Source organism: Humulus lupulus, chromosome 5 (genome assembly GCF_963169125.1).
Source record: "Humulus lupulus chromosome 5, drHumLupu1.1, whole genome shotgun sequence".
NCBI lineage: Eukaryota > Viridiplantae > Streptophyta > Magnoliopsida > Rosales > Cannabaceae > Humulus > Humulus lupulus.
The window spans coordinates 230,754,248-230,766,591 of NC_084797.1; the positions used below are offsets into that span (position 1 = coordinate 230,754,248).

General features: G+C 33.8%; 1 non-coding gene across 1 annotated transcript; it reads left to right on the plus strand.

Moving 5' to 3' along the window:
* Positions 1 to 11,581: 11,581 nt before the first annotated feature.
* LOC133781106 (small nucleolar RNA R71) lies at positions 11,582 to 11,688 on the plus strand. The gene has a single exon (XR_009869902.1). It is a non-coding gene; the product is annotated as a small nucleolar RNA R71 (small nucleolar RNA).
* Positions 11,689 to 12,344: the final 656 nt, after the last annotated feature.

The window sequence follows — 12,344 nt, forward strand, 5'->3', positions numbered from 1 at the left end:
TTTAAAATAAAAGAGATTATAATGTGGTGTATTAAGTGAATGTGTGTGTGTGTTCTTATAGAATTGTCGTTTGGTTGAAATGTAATTGTCGTTTTCTTGTCTCTTATGCGGCCAATGAGGCCAATGAGGTATCAAATAATATATTTATAGAATGATAAATTGATGCCTAAAATGATAGCAAATTACTTTGATTAAAGATAATATTATTTGAATATTGTGTGATTTATTTTGATTGATTTTGGCAAATCACTTTGGTCAAAATTGAAATGTCAGAATATTGTGTAATTAATTCTGATCGACTGTGAGAAAATCACTTTGGGTAACAATTAATATTATCATAATAAGTGTGATTAATTCTGATTGATTATCAGAAAATCACTTTGAGTAACTACTAATATTACCAGAATAAGTGTGATTAATTCTGATTGATTTTCAGAACTTAAGATTACTGATTTGTTGGATATTTTGGCATTAATGCACTTGATTCACACACTTTTTCAACTCTCCATGAAGCCTATAAAATGAGGTTTTTCCTCTCATTCTATGACACATCGATACAGAGTATCACACACTTAGTTTTTTTCTCTCTTCAGTCTCTGTAGTATTTTCTAGTGATAGAGGGAATGTTTGTTTCGAGTTCGCTTAAGCAGACGCAGTAGTGCATTCGTCCTATTTGATAGTTGTTGTATCTTGGGAAGTGGTTGCTCACGAATCCTCTAGCACCGTTCAGGTAGAGGGGGCAAATATGCTTTAAGGAAAGCGTGTTTCGCATGCCTCACCTTTGATTTATTCTTTATATTGTATTTTTGTTTTTCAATTAAATATATTAATATGTATATTTCGTTTTTTTTACTATATTATTTCTAATAATCTTAAAGCAGACTTCAACTCTTTTAGAGAAAACAATTTGATTGAAGGACAGAAACTATTTCTTATATTTAATCAGTGTTGATAATATATATTTTTTTATTATTTTTCTATGCTTCCAATTTTGTTTAATATAGTCACACAAATTTGTAATCATATGCTCCCGATTATGTGGCATGAGGTTCTATATTTTAGTTTTGATATTTCCTTAACATTTTATATGATTTTTCAATTGCCTCATTTATTAACATGTATTTGTATATACAGGGCATAAATGAGAACTATATGTATTTTATTAACTTAAATTTTTTTATTTTAAGCATGTTAATAAATGAGAATAATATATATGAAAGCATATATGTATTTTCTTCACATATGTGCATCGATTTTTATACTATATCTAGTATTACCTTATATATATATATTTATATTTATAGTAACATACACATTTGCATTTGCATAAAGAAAATATATCTATACATATATATTTATAGGTAGTATATTACTTCTGCTTACTATTCAGTGGATTTGCGCTTAAAAAAAGATATTGGTTGCGTATTTGTTAACTTTATCTTATTTCTAAGGGTTATGATAAGGTATATACATATTTAAATAATTTTAAATTTTTTTAGCTGGCTTGTTCTTTCCTTTTAAAATGATATATATGTATATAAATGAATCCTTTTTTTATGTATGTGTACGCTGGTTTAATTTGTTCATAAGGTATATGTTGACGCTGTTTTTCATCAACTTAAATAAGAAAAGCACTAAACACTAAATTAAGTAAGCTAATCAAAAAACACACGAGATTTTACGTGGTTCAGCAGTTAAAATCTGCCTAGTCCACGAGTCAATATTATTGGAGAATTTTTAAAAAATATGGCTTTTATACCATCAATGTGCAAAAATATGGGAGTTATACTTTTCTTAATTTGTATTGGAAATTTATTAAAGAAAAAGTTAAAGTATGGGAAACACAATTAGTAGCTAATTAAAATATGGAAATGTCATATTTTTTTTTATCATAGTTATGTTTTCTTTGATTTTGAAGGTAATTTTTTTTTAAAATTTTTTTCCATCCATTTTTTTTCTTACTTATTTTTTCTTCCATTTTTTTTCTACCAAATTTTTCCTTCATCTTTTTTCTTTCCATTTTTTCATTACTCTTCTTTTTTTTTTTTTTTCATTTTTCTTCATTTATCTATTTTTTTTCTTTCATTTGTATTGTTTTGTTTTTTTTTCTTCATATTTTTTCAATTTTTTTTCATTCTATTTTTTCCTTTTTTGTATTTATTATTTTCTCCTTCAATTTTTTTTCTTTTTTCACACATATGAGCTTTTTTTTCTTCTTCCATTTTTTTTTCTACCAATTTTTTTATTCATATTTTTTTTCTTTTTATTTTTCCATTATTTTTCTTCTTCTTCTTTTCATTCTATTTTTTTTCATTCATCATTTCTTATGTTTTTTTTTTCATTTTTGTACTTATTCTTTTCTCATTCTCATTCTATTTCTTTTTTTTTTCACACATATGTTTTAACATTACATAATTATTCTACTATTTTTTTTATTTATTATCTTTTATTATTGTAATTTTTTTTATAGTTTTTTCCAGTATATGTAAAAAAAATTCAAATCAATTTTTTAGCATTTTCTTTTTACTGTAACACTTATCGAAATACCGAAATTTGGAAAGAAAACTAATAAAAATATGAAAACGTGAATGGGTAACTGGTTACCTTCACATTCTTTGTGTGTATATTTCTGAGGGTAATTGGTTACTTTCACGTTCTGGTGTGTGTATATTTATGGTTTCTTTATGGTAACTAGTTGCTTATGTTACTAAAATCATAGTTACTTCTTCTTCATTTTTTAATGAAATTTGATGTTTCTTTTCATATTTAATATGACTAACTCGTCACCCCTCTTAGGTAACTGGTTACCCCTCTTATGGCAGAAAGTTACTCATCTCAGGATAACTGGTTACCCCTCCTGGTGCATGTTATTTAACCTAGCTCTAGGATTTTTTTTTAAGATCAATCAAGTAACTGGTTACCCTACCCAGGATTTGAAAAAAAAACGTACAATCTTAAAAAAAACATGTTTATAATAAATAAATAATAATTTTAAAAACAATTCATGTTAAAAAAATTTGCAAAACAGCCAAAGAAAAATTTAATATAAAAACAATATAAAAAAACAAATAACCAAAAAAAAAAAATAATCAAATTATAAACACACCCTTCCAAATTTGATTAAGAGTAAAACTGTGGCATAAACCAACTTTTATACAAAAATATGGGAAAATAAACCCATAAAAGTGAAAATTCTTAAAAAAAGCCATAAATTAACTTTTTTTTTTAAAAAAGCCATTTTTTTGCACACTCTATTAAAAATCCCATATAAAATGTAATTTCCTCATATTATTGAGTGGTAGAATTCTCTTAAAGCTTTCATAAAGTAATTTTCATAGAGTATCATCAGTACCAAATTGTCCTTCTCTACAAATGAAATTCTCCAGTCTTGTTATAGACTGGTTTACAAAATATCTTCTATTTTATTTCGGGAAGTTACAATTTAAATTTGAAATAAATACAAATAAATGCATTAATTACAAAATATCCCATAATAATCGAGATTAATTATCAGATTACAACAAATCCCCAAGTAATAGGGATTTTCAAACAGCACCCGCGTTCAAACTAGATTACCGACCTCGAACGTATAATTTACACACTTTCGAGTTCGACCAACATCACGAGCTTATCATTCTGGTTAACCTCGTCCTTAGCCAGCAACTTTGTTGCGATCATCCTTTTCGAGCTTGCAATGCCTAGGCTCAAACCTTCTTGACTGGTGCTTGATCACCAATAAGAACAAATTAGGAAATTTATACAAGTTTAGAACCCTTGTAATTGATCCGTCGTGCCTTCGAGCTTGGCTTGTAACCTCAAATCACCTTCGAGACCGCGTGTAGCTTCGAGGTCACCAATTCCATCGTCGTTACCTTGATGTCGAACGAAACTGTCAAACTCAGTTTGCGGATATGCTGATGATGTAGCTTCCGAAACTTTATGAATTGTACAAGTATTATATAGATACTTGCTTATTTCGAGCTTACTTTTTACAGGCCTATCTTTTGAGACCATAATTTATATTCTCAAAATTTTGGTGTAACATTTTGCCCCCTCAAAAGTGTAATCTGTGAAAATTAACACGCAAGTATACGTGGTCGAATCAAGTAATATATGATAAGTAGAGTGTCGATCCCACGAAGACTCGTTTTCAAATACCACTAATTGTTCTTTAACTTTCTATTTGGTGAATTAAAATTATGATGAAAAGAATAAAATTAAAGTGAATACTCTAACTTATGAACAGAATAACTGGAAACAAAACAATAAATCAAAAATCAATAATACAAAGCCTAGGAATTAATTTCATCAACTGTTCATTCTACTAACTTTAATAATCAATTCTAAATCTATTCTTTCTATTCTAATAGTAGGTTAATATAATCGATTCCTATTCTTTTTCAAGATATAAGATCTCAATCTATATGCAGATTTTCTACATTTCTGTGATAAACTTGAACATATAGAACGCATTAAACATGGAAACCTAATTACTACACAAGTCATACAGGTACTTTCGTCCAATATGCAACCTATGTCTATACAATGATAGCATATTCAATTCTCATCTTTCGAATTTTGAATCAAAACCATTAAATCAAGTAAATAGTGATCAAGTATTTACTAGCATTAAACAAACATCATATAGATTAGAATAGAGAAGAAGTATCAATAGAATATCATAATAAAATTAAATAGAAATCCCAGTGACTACATTAATCCCTAGATAAAAGAAATTAGTTCATAGATAACATGAGGAAATTAAACTTCAAATAATTGTTCATAAAACTCAACCTAATGAATTCAGATGAAAAAGAAAACTAATTACAACAACCTCTTCTAATCTAGTGTTTTTAAAATTAAGATTGCCTATCAAATTTGCATAATAATATTCCTTAAATAGCCCTCCAATGCTCCCAAGTGAAAAGACCATTTTGTCATTCGAAAAGTGGCTAAAAAATTGAAAGAAAAAAAACGTGTTTACAACGCTGTGGTGCTATGTATTGAGCGTTGTAGCACTATAGTCAGATCCAAAATACCCTAAAAACTATTTGACTAGCGCTGTAGCGCCCTTGATGTAGCGTAGGGGCGCTGCTCTGCTGTTCTTGATGGTGATGTAGCGCTGCCTTTGTAGCGATGGGGCACTACTTCCAGACTCAACAGCTCCTTCATGTTCTTCCTAGCACTGTAGCCCAAAATCTAGCCTCAATATTCAGTTGACAGGACGCTATACTTTTAGGTAAAGTGCCAGATAAGTTCCAAAGAGCACCTTCAAAACATAATTTTTTTCAGCCACAGCATTATAATCGATATAGCCCTTCAAAAATCTTGTATATTCTTCTTCTTTCTCTTTGATATGTGGGACGTTGAAAACCTTATTAATAGACTACGCAGTAAAAGGGACTCTCTTCCCTCTAACAAAAACTTTATCATTGTGTTTATTTCTTAAATTAGCATAAAATTCATACACCAATGATACGTTTGCCTGTGCCAATTCAGTCACAAAATTGTCCCACTTTCGAGCCGCAACATTTGCTCTAACCAATTCAAAAATATGATGAGCAAAAGAGTCAGATTGATATTCCACCTCACGTTCAGGAATCAATGTTTTTCTAACAAACTTTTCATAACGCTCTTGAGCCTGAAAATTTATAAACCTAGTTTAATCATACTCTTGCTCCGAACTATCATCCCTTGGTTGGGAAGCAGAAGCTTGGCCTTTCCCCTTATCCTTATTCCTTCCCGCTCTATTTTTAGGAGCCATTATCTACACTCTCAATAACACCAACGCAGAAAAAAAATTAACAGCACCTCCCCTTAAATTAAACACTTTCCCTCTTCACAACCACCCTATAAATTTAATTTCACAAAACCCAAATTCTCCAAAGCACAACAACAAAAATCAATATCCACATAGACAATCAACAATGGAACCCAATCCCAAATGCAGCCAAAAAATCTTAGGAAAAAAGGGATTGAAAATAATTACTAACCCTTGAAATGGTCTCCCTTGTGCTTGATTGAGTAAAGCCCCTTGAAAATTTAAATCGTCTTCAAGAAATTTGAAACTCTGAATTTTTAGGGCTCAAAATGGAATTTGGAAAGTGAAATTTATTTTAGAGGTATAAATTTGAACAATGGACAAAAGGGATGAGATAGAAAAGAAAATGAAGAAGAATAGTGGAAGATATGGTGAAATTTTTTGGATAGAGGCTATAATGGAGGATCTATGGAGGCTTTGGGGTTTTGGGATAGAGAGAACACGGAAGGAGAAGGGAAAATGATGGTTTAGGGAAAGAAAATTCGAAACCCCCTCTTTTAAAAAAAATTATGTAATAGAGCGTTATAGAGCTCCTCTTGTAGTGTTGTAGCGCTACTACGGAATTTTCTGGACTCTTCAGTTCTGAGAATAGCGCCATAGCGCTCTTATATCAACGTTGTAGTGCTGCTGTCCATTCAAAAAAATCTTGAGGCTCTGAGATACGTGCCATAACGCCCTATGCATAGCGTTGCAGCGCTGGTGCTCGAAAAATATCCTCCAATCTTCTCTGTAACTAGCGCCATAACGCCTCCCTCCAAGCGTTGTAGCGCTACTTCTTGACAAATTAACATTTTCTAACCTTTTTCTTGTAAACTCTTGCATTTTTTTCACGTTTTTCATGGTTCATTCAATACATCAAAAATATTTCTAATTACAACTAAAAATAATCACTAAAACAAATTCCCTAAACAGTGTTCCAAACCAAATAAAAACAAAAATCATAAGTTTAAAATACAAAAGAAATAAAAAAATAAACTTAAGAGTGTTGTCTTTAACGTCTTTTAGCCGGACTCTTGTTTGTATTCAGATCAAAGTGGTTCCAAAATCACCACGGACTTGCATTTTTCCACCGGACCCTCCAAATAATGCTTCAACCTCTGACCATTCACCTTAAAATGTCCCGTCTTCTCAATATGAACTTGCACTGCTCCATAAGGAAGTGACGCAACTACCGTGTACGGTCCTGACCATCTCGACTTCAATTTACCAGGAAAAAGCTTAAGTCTAGAATTAAATAGCAACACTTTATCTCCTGGTTGAAAATCCTTCCTCAGTATCCGCTTATCATGAAAGGCCTTCGACTTCTCTTTATAGATCCTCGCATTCTCATAAGCTTCATTTCAGAATTCTTCAAGCTTATTTAACTTTATAAGCCTATTTTTTCCCGCCATAAAGAGATCAAGATTTAACTATTTCACTGCCCAATAAGCTCTATGCTTCAGTTCCACCAGTAAATGGCATGCCTTACCAAACACCAATCGATATGGTGACATACCAATCAGAGTTTTAAATGCAGTACGATAAGCCCAAAGTGAATCATCGAGCTTCTTCGACCAATCCTTCCTTGACGTATTTACAGTCTTTTCCAAGATACCTTTTATTTCCCTATTCGACACTTCGGCTTGGCTATTTGCAATTGGATGATAAAACAACGCCTTTCGATGATGAACATCGTAGCGAGAACAAAGAGCAGTGAATGACTTGTTGCAAAAATGACTTCCCCAATCACTAATAATTGCTCTCGGTGTGCCAAACCAAGTAAAGATAGTTGTGTGAAGGAATCTAAGTACCTCTTTCCCATCACAAGTAGGAGTTGCTGCAGCTTCTACCCATTTAGAAACATAATTCACTGCAAGCAAAATGTAATTGTTATTATCCGATGACGGGAAAGGTCCCATAAAGTCTATTCCCAATATGTCAAACAACTCAACATCCAAAATACCAGTCATTGGCATTTGATCTCTTCTTGATATATTCCCAATCCGTTGACAACGATCACAACTTTTGACAAAAACATTAGCAACTTTAAATAATGTACCAGTAAAGCCCACTCTGCAAAAATTTTGCTGCTGTTCTTGTTCCTCCAAAATGACTGCCACAATGCAAAGTATGACAATGAGTCAAGATTGACAACATCTCCTCTTCGGGCACACATCTTCTAATAACTTGATCAAGGCAATGTTTATACAAAATAGGCTCCTCCCTGTAATAATGCTTCACCTCATGATAGAATTTCTTCAATTGTTGCCTTATCATCTCAGGATGTATAACCTTTGCAGCCAAAAAATTTACATAGTCTACAAACCATGGAACATCTTTACAAACATTTACTTCAAACAACTGCTCATCAGGAAAAGCATCATTAATCTGAACTTCTTTATGAAGAGAATCCTCATCAACCTCCAATCTAGACAAATGATCAGCCACCAAATTCTCTGTGCCTTTCTTATCTTTAATTTCCACATCAAATTCTTGTAACAACAAAATCCACCGAATAAGACGAGGCTTGGAATCTTTCTTGGTCATAAGATATTTTATTGCAAAATGATCTATGTAAACAACCACCTTATTCCCAATCAAGTATGGCCTAAACTTATCAAAGGTAAACACTATGGCCAACAGCTCATTCTCTGTAGTTGCATAATTAATTTGAGCATCATTCAAGGTACGACTTGCATAATAAATCGTTATGAATACCTTGTCAACTCTTTGTCCCAACACTGCCTCAACTACAAAATCACTGGCGTCACACATCAATTCAAATGGAAAATCCCATTGAGGTGCTACAACTATAGGTGTCGAAATCAATTTCTCCTTAAGTATCTTAAAAGCTTGGTGACACTTCTCATCAAAATTAAACGGAACCCCATTCATTAACAAGGTGGACAGCGGCTTCGAGACCTTGGAGAAATCTTTGATAAACCTCCTATAAAATACGTGGCCCAAGAAACTCCTTACTCCTTTAACTGAAACTGGAGGTGGCAAATTCTCTATCGTAGAAATCTTGGCCCTATCCACTTCAATGCCTTTCTTAGAAATCTTGTGCCCCAATACAATTCCTTCATTCACCATAAAATGACACTTTTCCCAATTAAGTACTAAATGCGACTCTTCACATCTCCTTAAAACTAACTCCAAATTAGTTAAACACTTGTCAAAAGAAGACCCATAAACCGAAAAATCATCCATAAAAATCTCAATCCCCTTCTCAACCATGTCAGAGAATATCTCCATCATACACCATTGAAATGTGGCTGGTGCATTACATAGCCCGAATGGCATCCTTCTAAAAGCAAAAGTACCATAAGGACATGTAAAAGTTGTCTTCTCTTGATCCTCCAGTGCAATTATAATCTGATGATAGCCTGAGTACCTGTCTAAAAAACAATAGTAGTTATGCCTCGCCAACCTATCAAACATCTGATCAATAAAAGGCAAAGGAAAATGATCTTTCCTAGTTGCCTTATTCAACTTCCGGTAATCTATACATATCCTCCAACCCGACACAGTCCTTGTTGGAATCAGTTCATTACTTTCATTCTTCACCATGGTCATACCACCCTTTTTAGGTACTACTTGTACTGGACTTACCCAATCACTATCATAAATGGGGTAAATCACTCCAGCGTCTAACCACTTCAAAATCTCTTTCCTCACCACTTCTTTCATTGTCGGATTAAGTCTTCGTTGAGCATCAATATTCGGTCTAGTATCGTCTTTCATAAGAATTCTATGCATAACTGTCGATGGACTTATTCCTCTTATGTCAGAAAGAGTCCACCCTATAGCAGTTTTATGAGCCCTTAACACCCTCAACAACTTCTCCTCCTGTACTTTCGAAAGAAATGATGAAACTATAACCGGAAGAGTCTCTTTTTCTCCAAGATAAGCATAGCGGAGATGTTCTGGTAAATCCTTCAGTTCTAACACAGGTGGCTTCAGAATCGATGGTAATGGTCTTTCCGGTTTTATGCTTCCACAACTCATATGATTTTATCCAATTCAAATAACTCAATGCCTCTTCATTATCCTCACCATCTACATCATCAAATATAAGACTTAATTCAAGAGGGTCCTCAATTAATTTTCTTTTCCCTACTACTTCTTCTACCACATCAACTGAGAAACAATTGTCACTTGCGTTAGGATAAGTCATAGCCTTGAACACATTAAATACTACTTCTTCCCCTTGCACTCTTTGCCTTAACTCTCCTTTTTCCACATCTATCCATGTTTGCCTAGTTGCTAAAAATGGCATCCCCAAGATAATAGGAACATTCTCATCCTCCTCCATATCAAGAACTATAAAAATCAGCTGGAAATATAAACTTATCCACCTTTACCAACACATCTCCTATAATACCATGTGGATGCTTCACAGATCTATCAGCCAGCTACAATGTTACTGTGGTTGGCCTAGCTTCACCCAAACCAAGTCTAAGAAATACTGACAAAGGCATTAAATTAATACTTGCCCCCAAATCACAAAGTGCATGCTTACATTTAAACTCCCCAATCGTGCATGGAATAGTAAAACTACCAGGATCTCGTAACTTTTAAGGAAGTTTCCTTTGCAAAATCGCACTACACTCTTCCGTTAACACTATTGTTTCATATTCACCTATCTTTCTCTTATTAGACAGAATCTCCTTCATAAACTTCACATAGCTGGGCATCTATTCTACTGCTTCTGCGAATGGTATATTTATATGTATCTTCTTAAACACCTCTAAAAACTTTGCAAACTGCTTATCCAAATTATGCTTGCACATCCTTTGTGGATATGGAATTCTAACATGATGTTCAATACTCACAGGTGGTACCTCCTCTTCCTTCTTAAGGTCTTCAGTAACATTTTCATCATTAGACTTCTCTTTGTCTATGCCTTATGTATTTCCCTTCTGACCTTCTTCTTCTGACTGATTCTTCTTTGGCCCTTCATACCTTGTTCCACTCCTCAAAATAATAGCTTGACAATGTTCTTTAGGATTAACTTATGTAGTTCTAGGCAGATTTCCTTGAGCTCTATTCGACATTAAAGTTGCCAACTGCCCTATTTGAGTCTCCAAACTCCTTATGGACACTCTGGTTTCAGTCATAAATTGGTTAAGTACATCAGGTTGGGGTTCAGCTGGTTTCATTGGCATTGGGTGTGGTGGTCTATTTTGTGGTTGATAATATCCAGGTGGAGGGTGTTGGTGTGCATGTTGTTGTGGATATGATGATTTATTTTGGGCAGTTTGATATTGTGACTGAGGTGGAAGGTAAGGATGTAGAGTATTTTGATTATTGGACAAGGAAAAATTAGGATGGTTCTTCCAACCAGGGTTGTAGGACATGAAATTCGGACTATTGGGTTGTATCTGGTAATTCCATATAGCTTGTACTTCTTCCATGGGCACATTATTCATATCTAGAGCAGGACATTCGTTGGGTGGATGGGTTGTACCACACAATTCACATAGGTTGTGAACTTGCATAGCTTGAGATAGGAGTGTAGTGTTTTGTAGCTGCTTTGTCAAGGCTGCTACTTGAGCTGTAAGCATGGATATGGCATCCAATTCCATCATTCCAGCCACATTCTTTGGTTGTCCCCTTTCAGTTGGCCATTGATAATTGTTCATCGCCATCTCCTCTAATAGCTCATATGCCTCATTAGTACTCTTACTCATAAAAGCACCTCCCGCCGCAGCATCTATAATTGTTCTAGTTGTTCCATTCAATCTGTTGTAAAAATTATGTACCAACATCCACTTTTCTATACCATGATGTGGAAACTTCCTTAACAACTCCTTAAATCGCTCCCAAGAATCATACAGTGACTCCCCTTCCATCTGATAAAAATTATTGATCTCTCCCCTTAGTTTTGCAGCCTTCGCTGGAGGAAAGAACTTGGCAAGGAACTTCTGAGCTAACTCCTCCCATGTAGCGATAGAATTGGCCTTTAAGGATATCAACCAACTCTTCGCCCTATCCCTTAGTGAAAATGGGAATAGCCTCAATCTTATAGCATCATTGCTCACCCCATTCATCTTGAACGTAGCACATAACTCCAGAAAATTAGCTATGTGTAAATTGGGGTCCTCCGTTGGCATACCTCCAAACTAAACAGTTGATTGAACCATTTGAAGGATTGCTGGCTTAATCTCAAAATTGTTTGCAGCAATGGTTGGAGGTCTAATGCATGAATGCACTCTTGTAACAGTAGGAAGTACATAGTCTCTCAAAGTTCTTGGTCCTTGCTCCCTTGGAACCTCTGCAGCCCCTTGACCATTATTAGCACCGTTTCCCAAATTTTCAGCCATGGTAAACTTCAATCTCCTCTTTGTTTTTCGGTTCTATTTGCACGTCCTTTCAATTTCCAGATCTATTGGTATAATCTCCTTTTGTCTATTGCTTCGCATATACCAACAATTCTTGAAACACAATAGAACCTTGATCCAAATAAATGTTAAACAGAAATACAATAAAATAACCTAATTAGAATAAATAACAATTAACTGTGATATTGGAGATTAAGTCC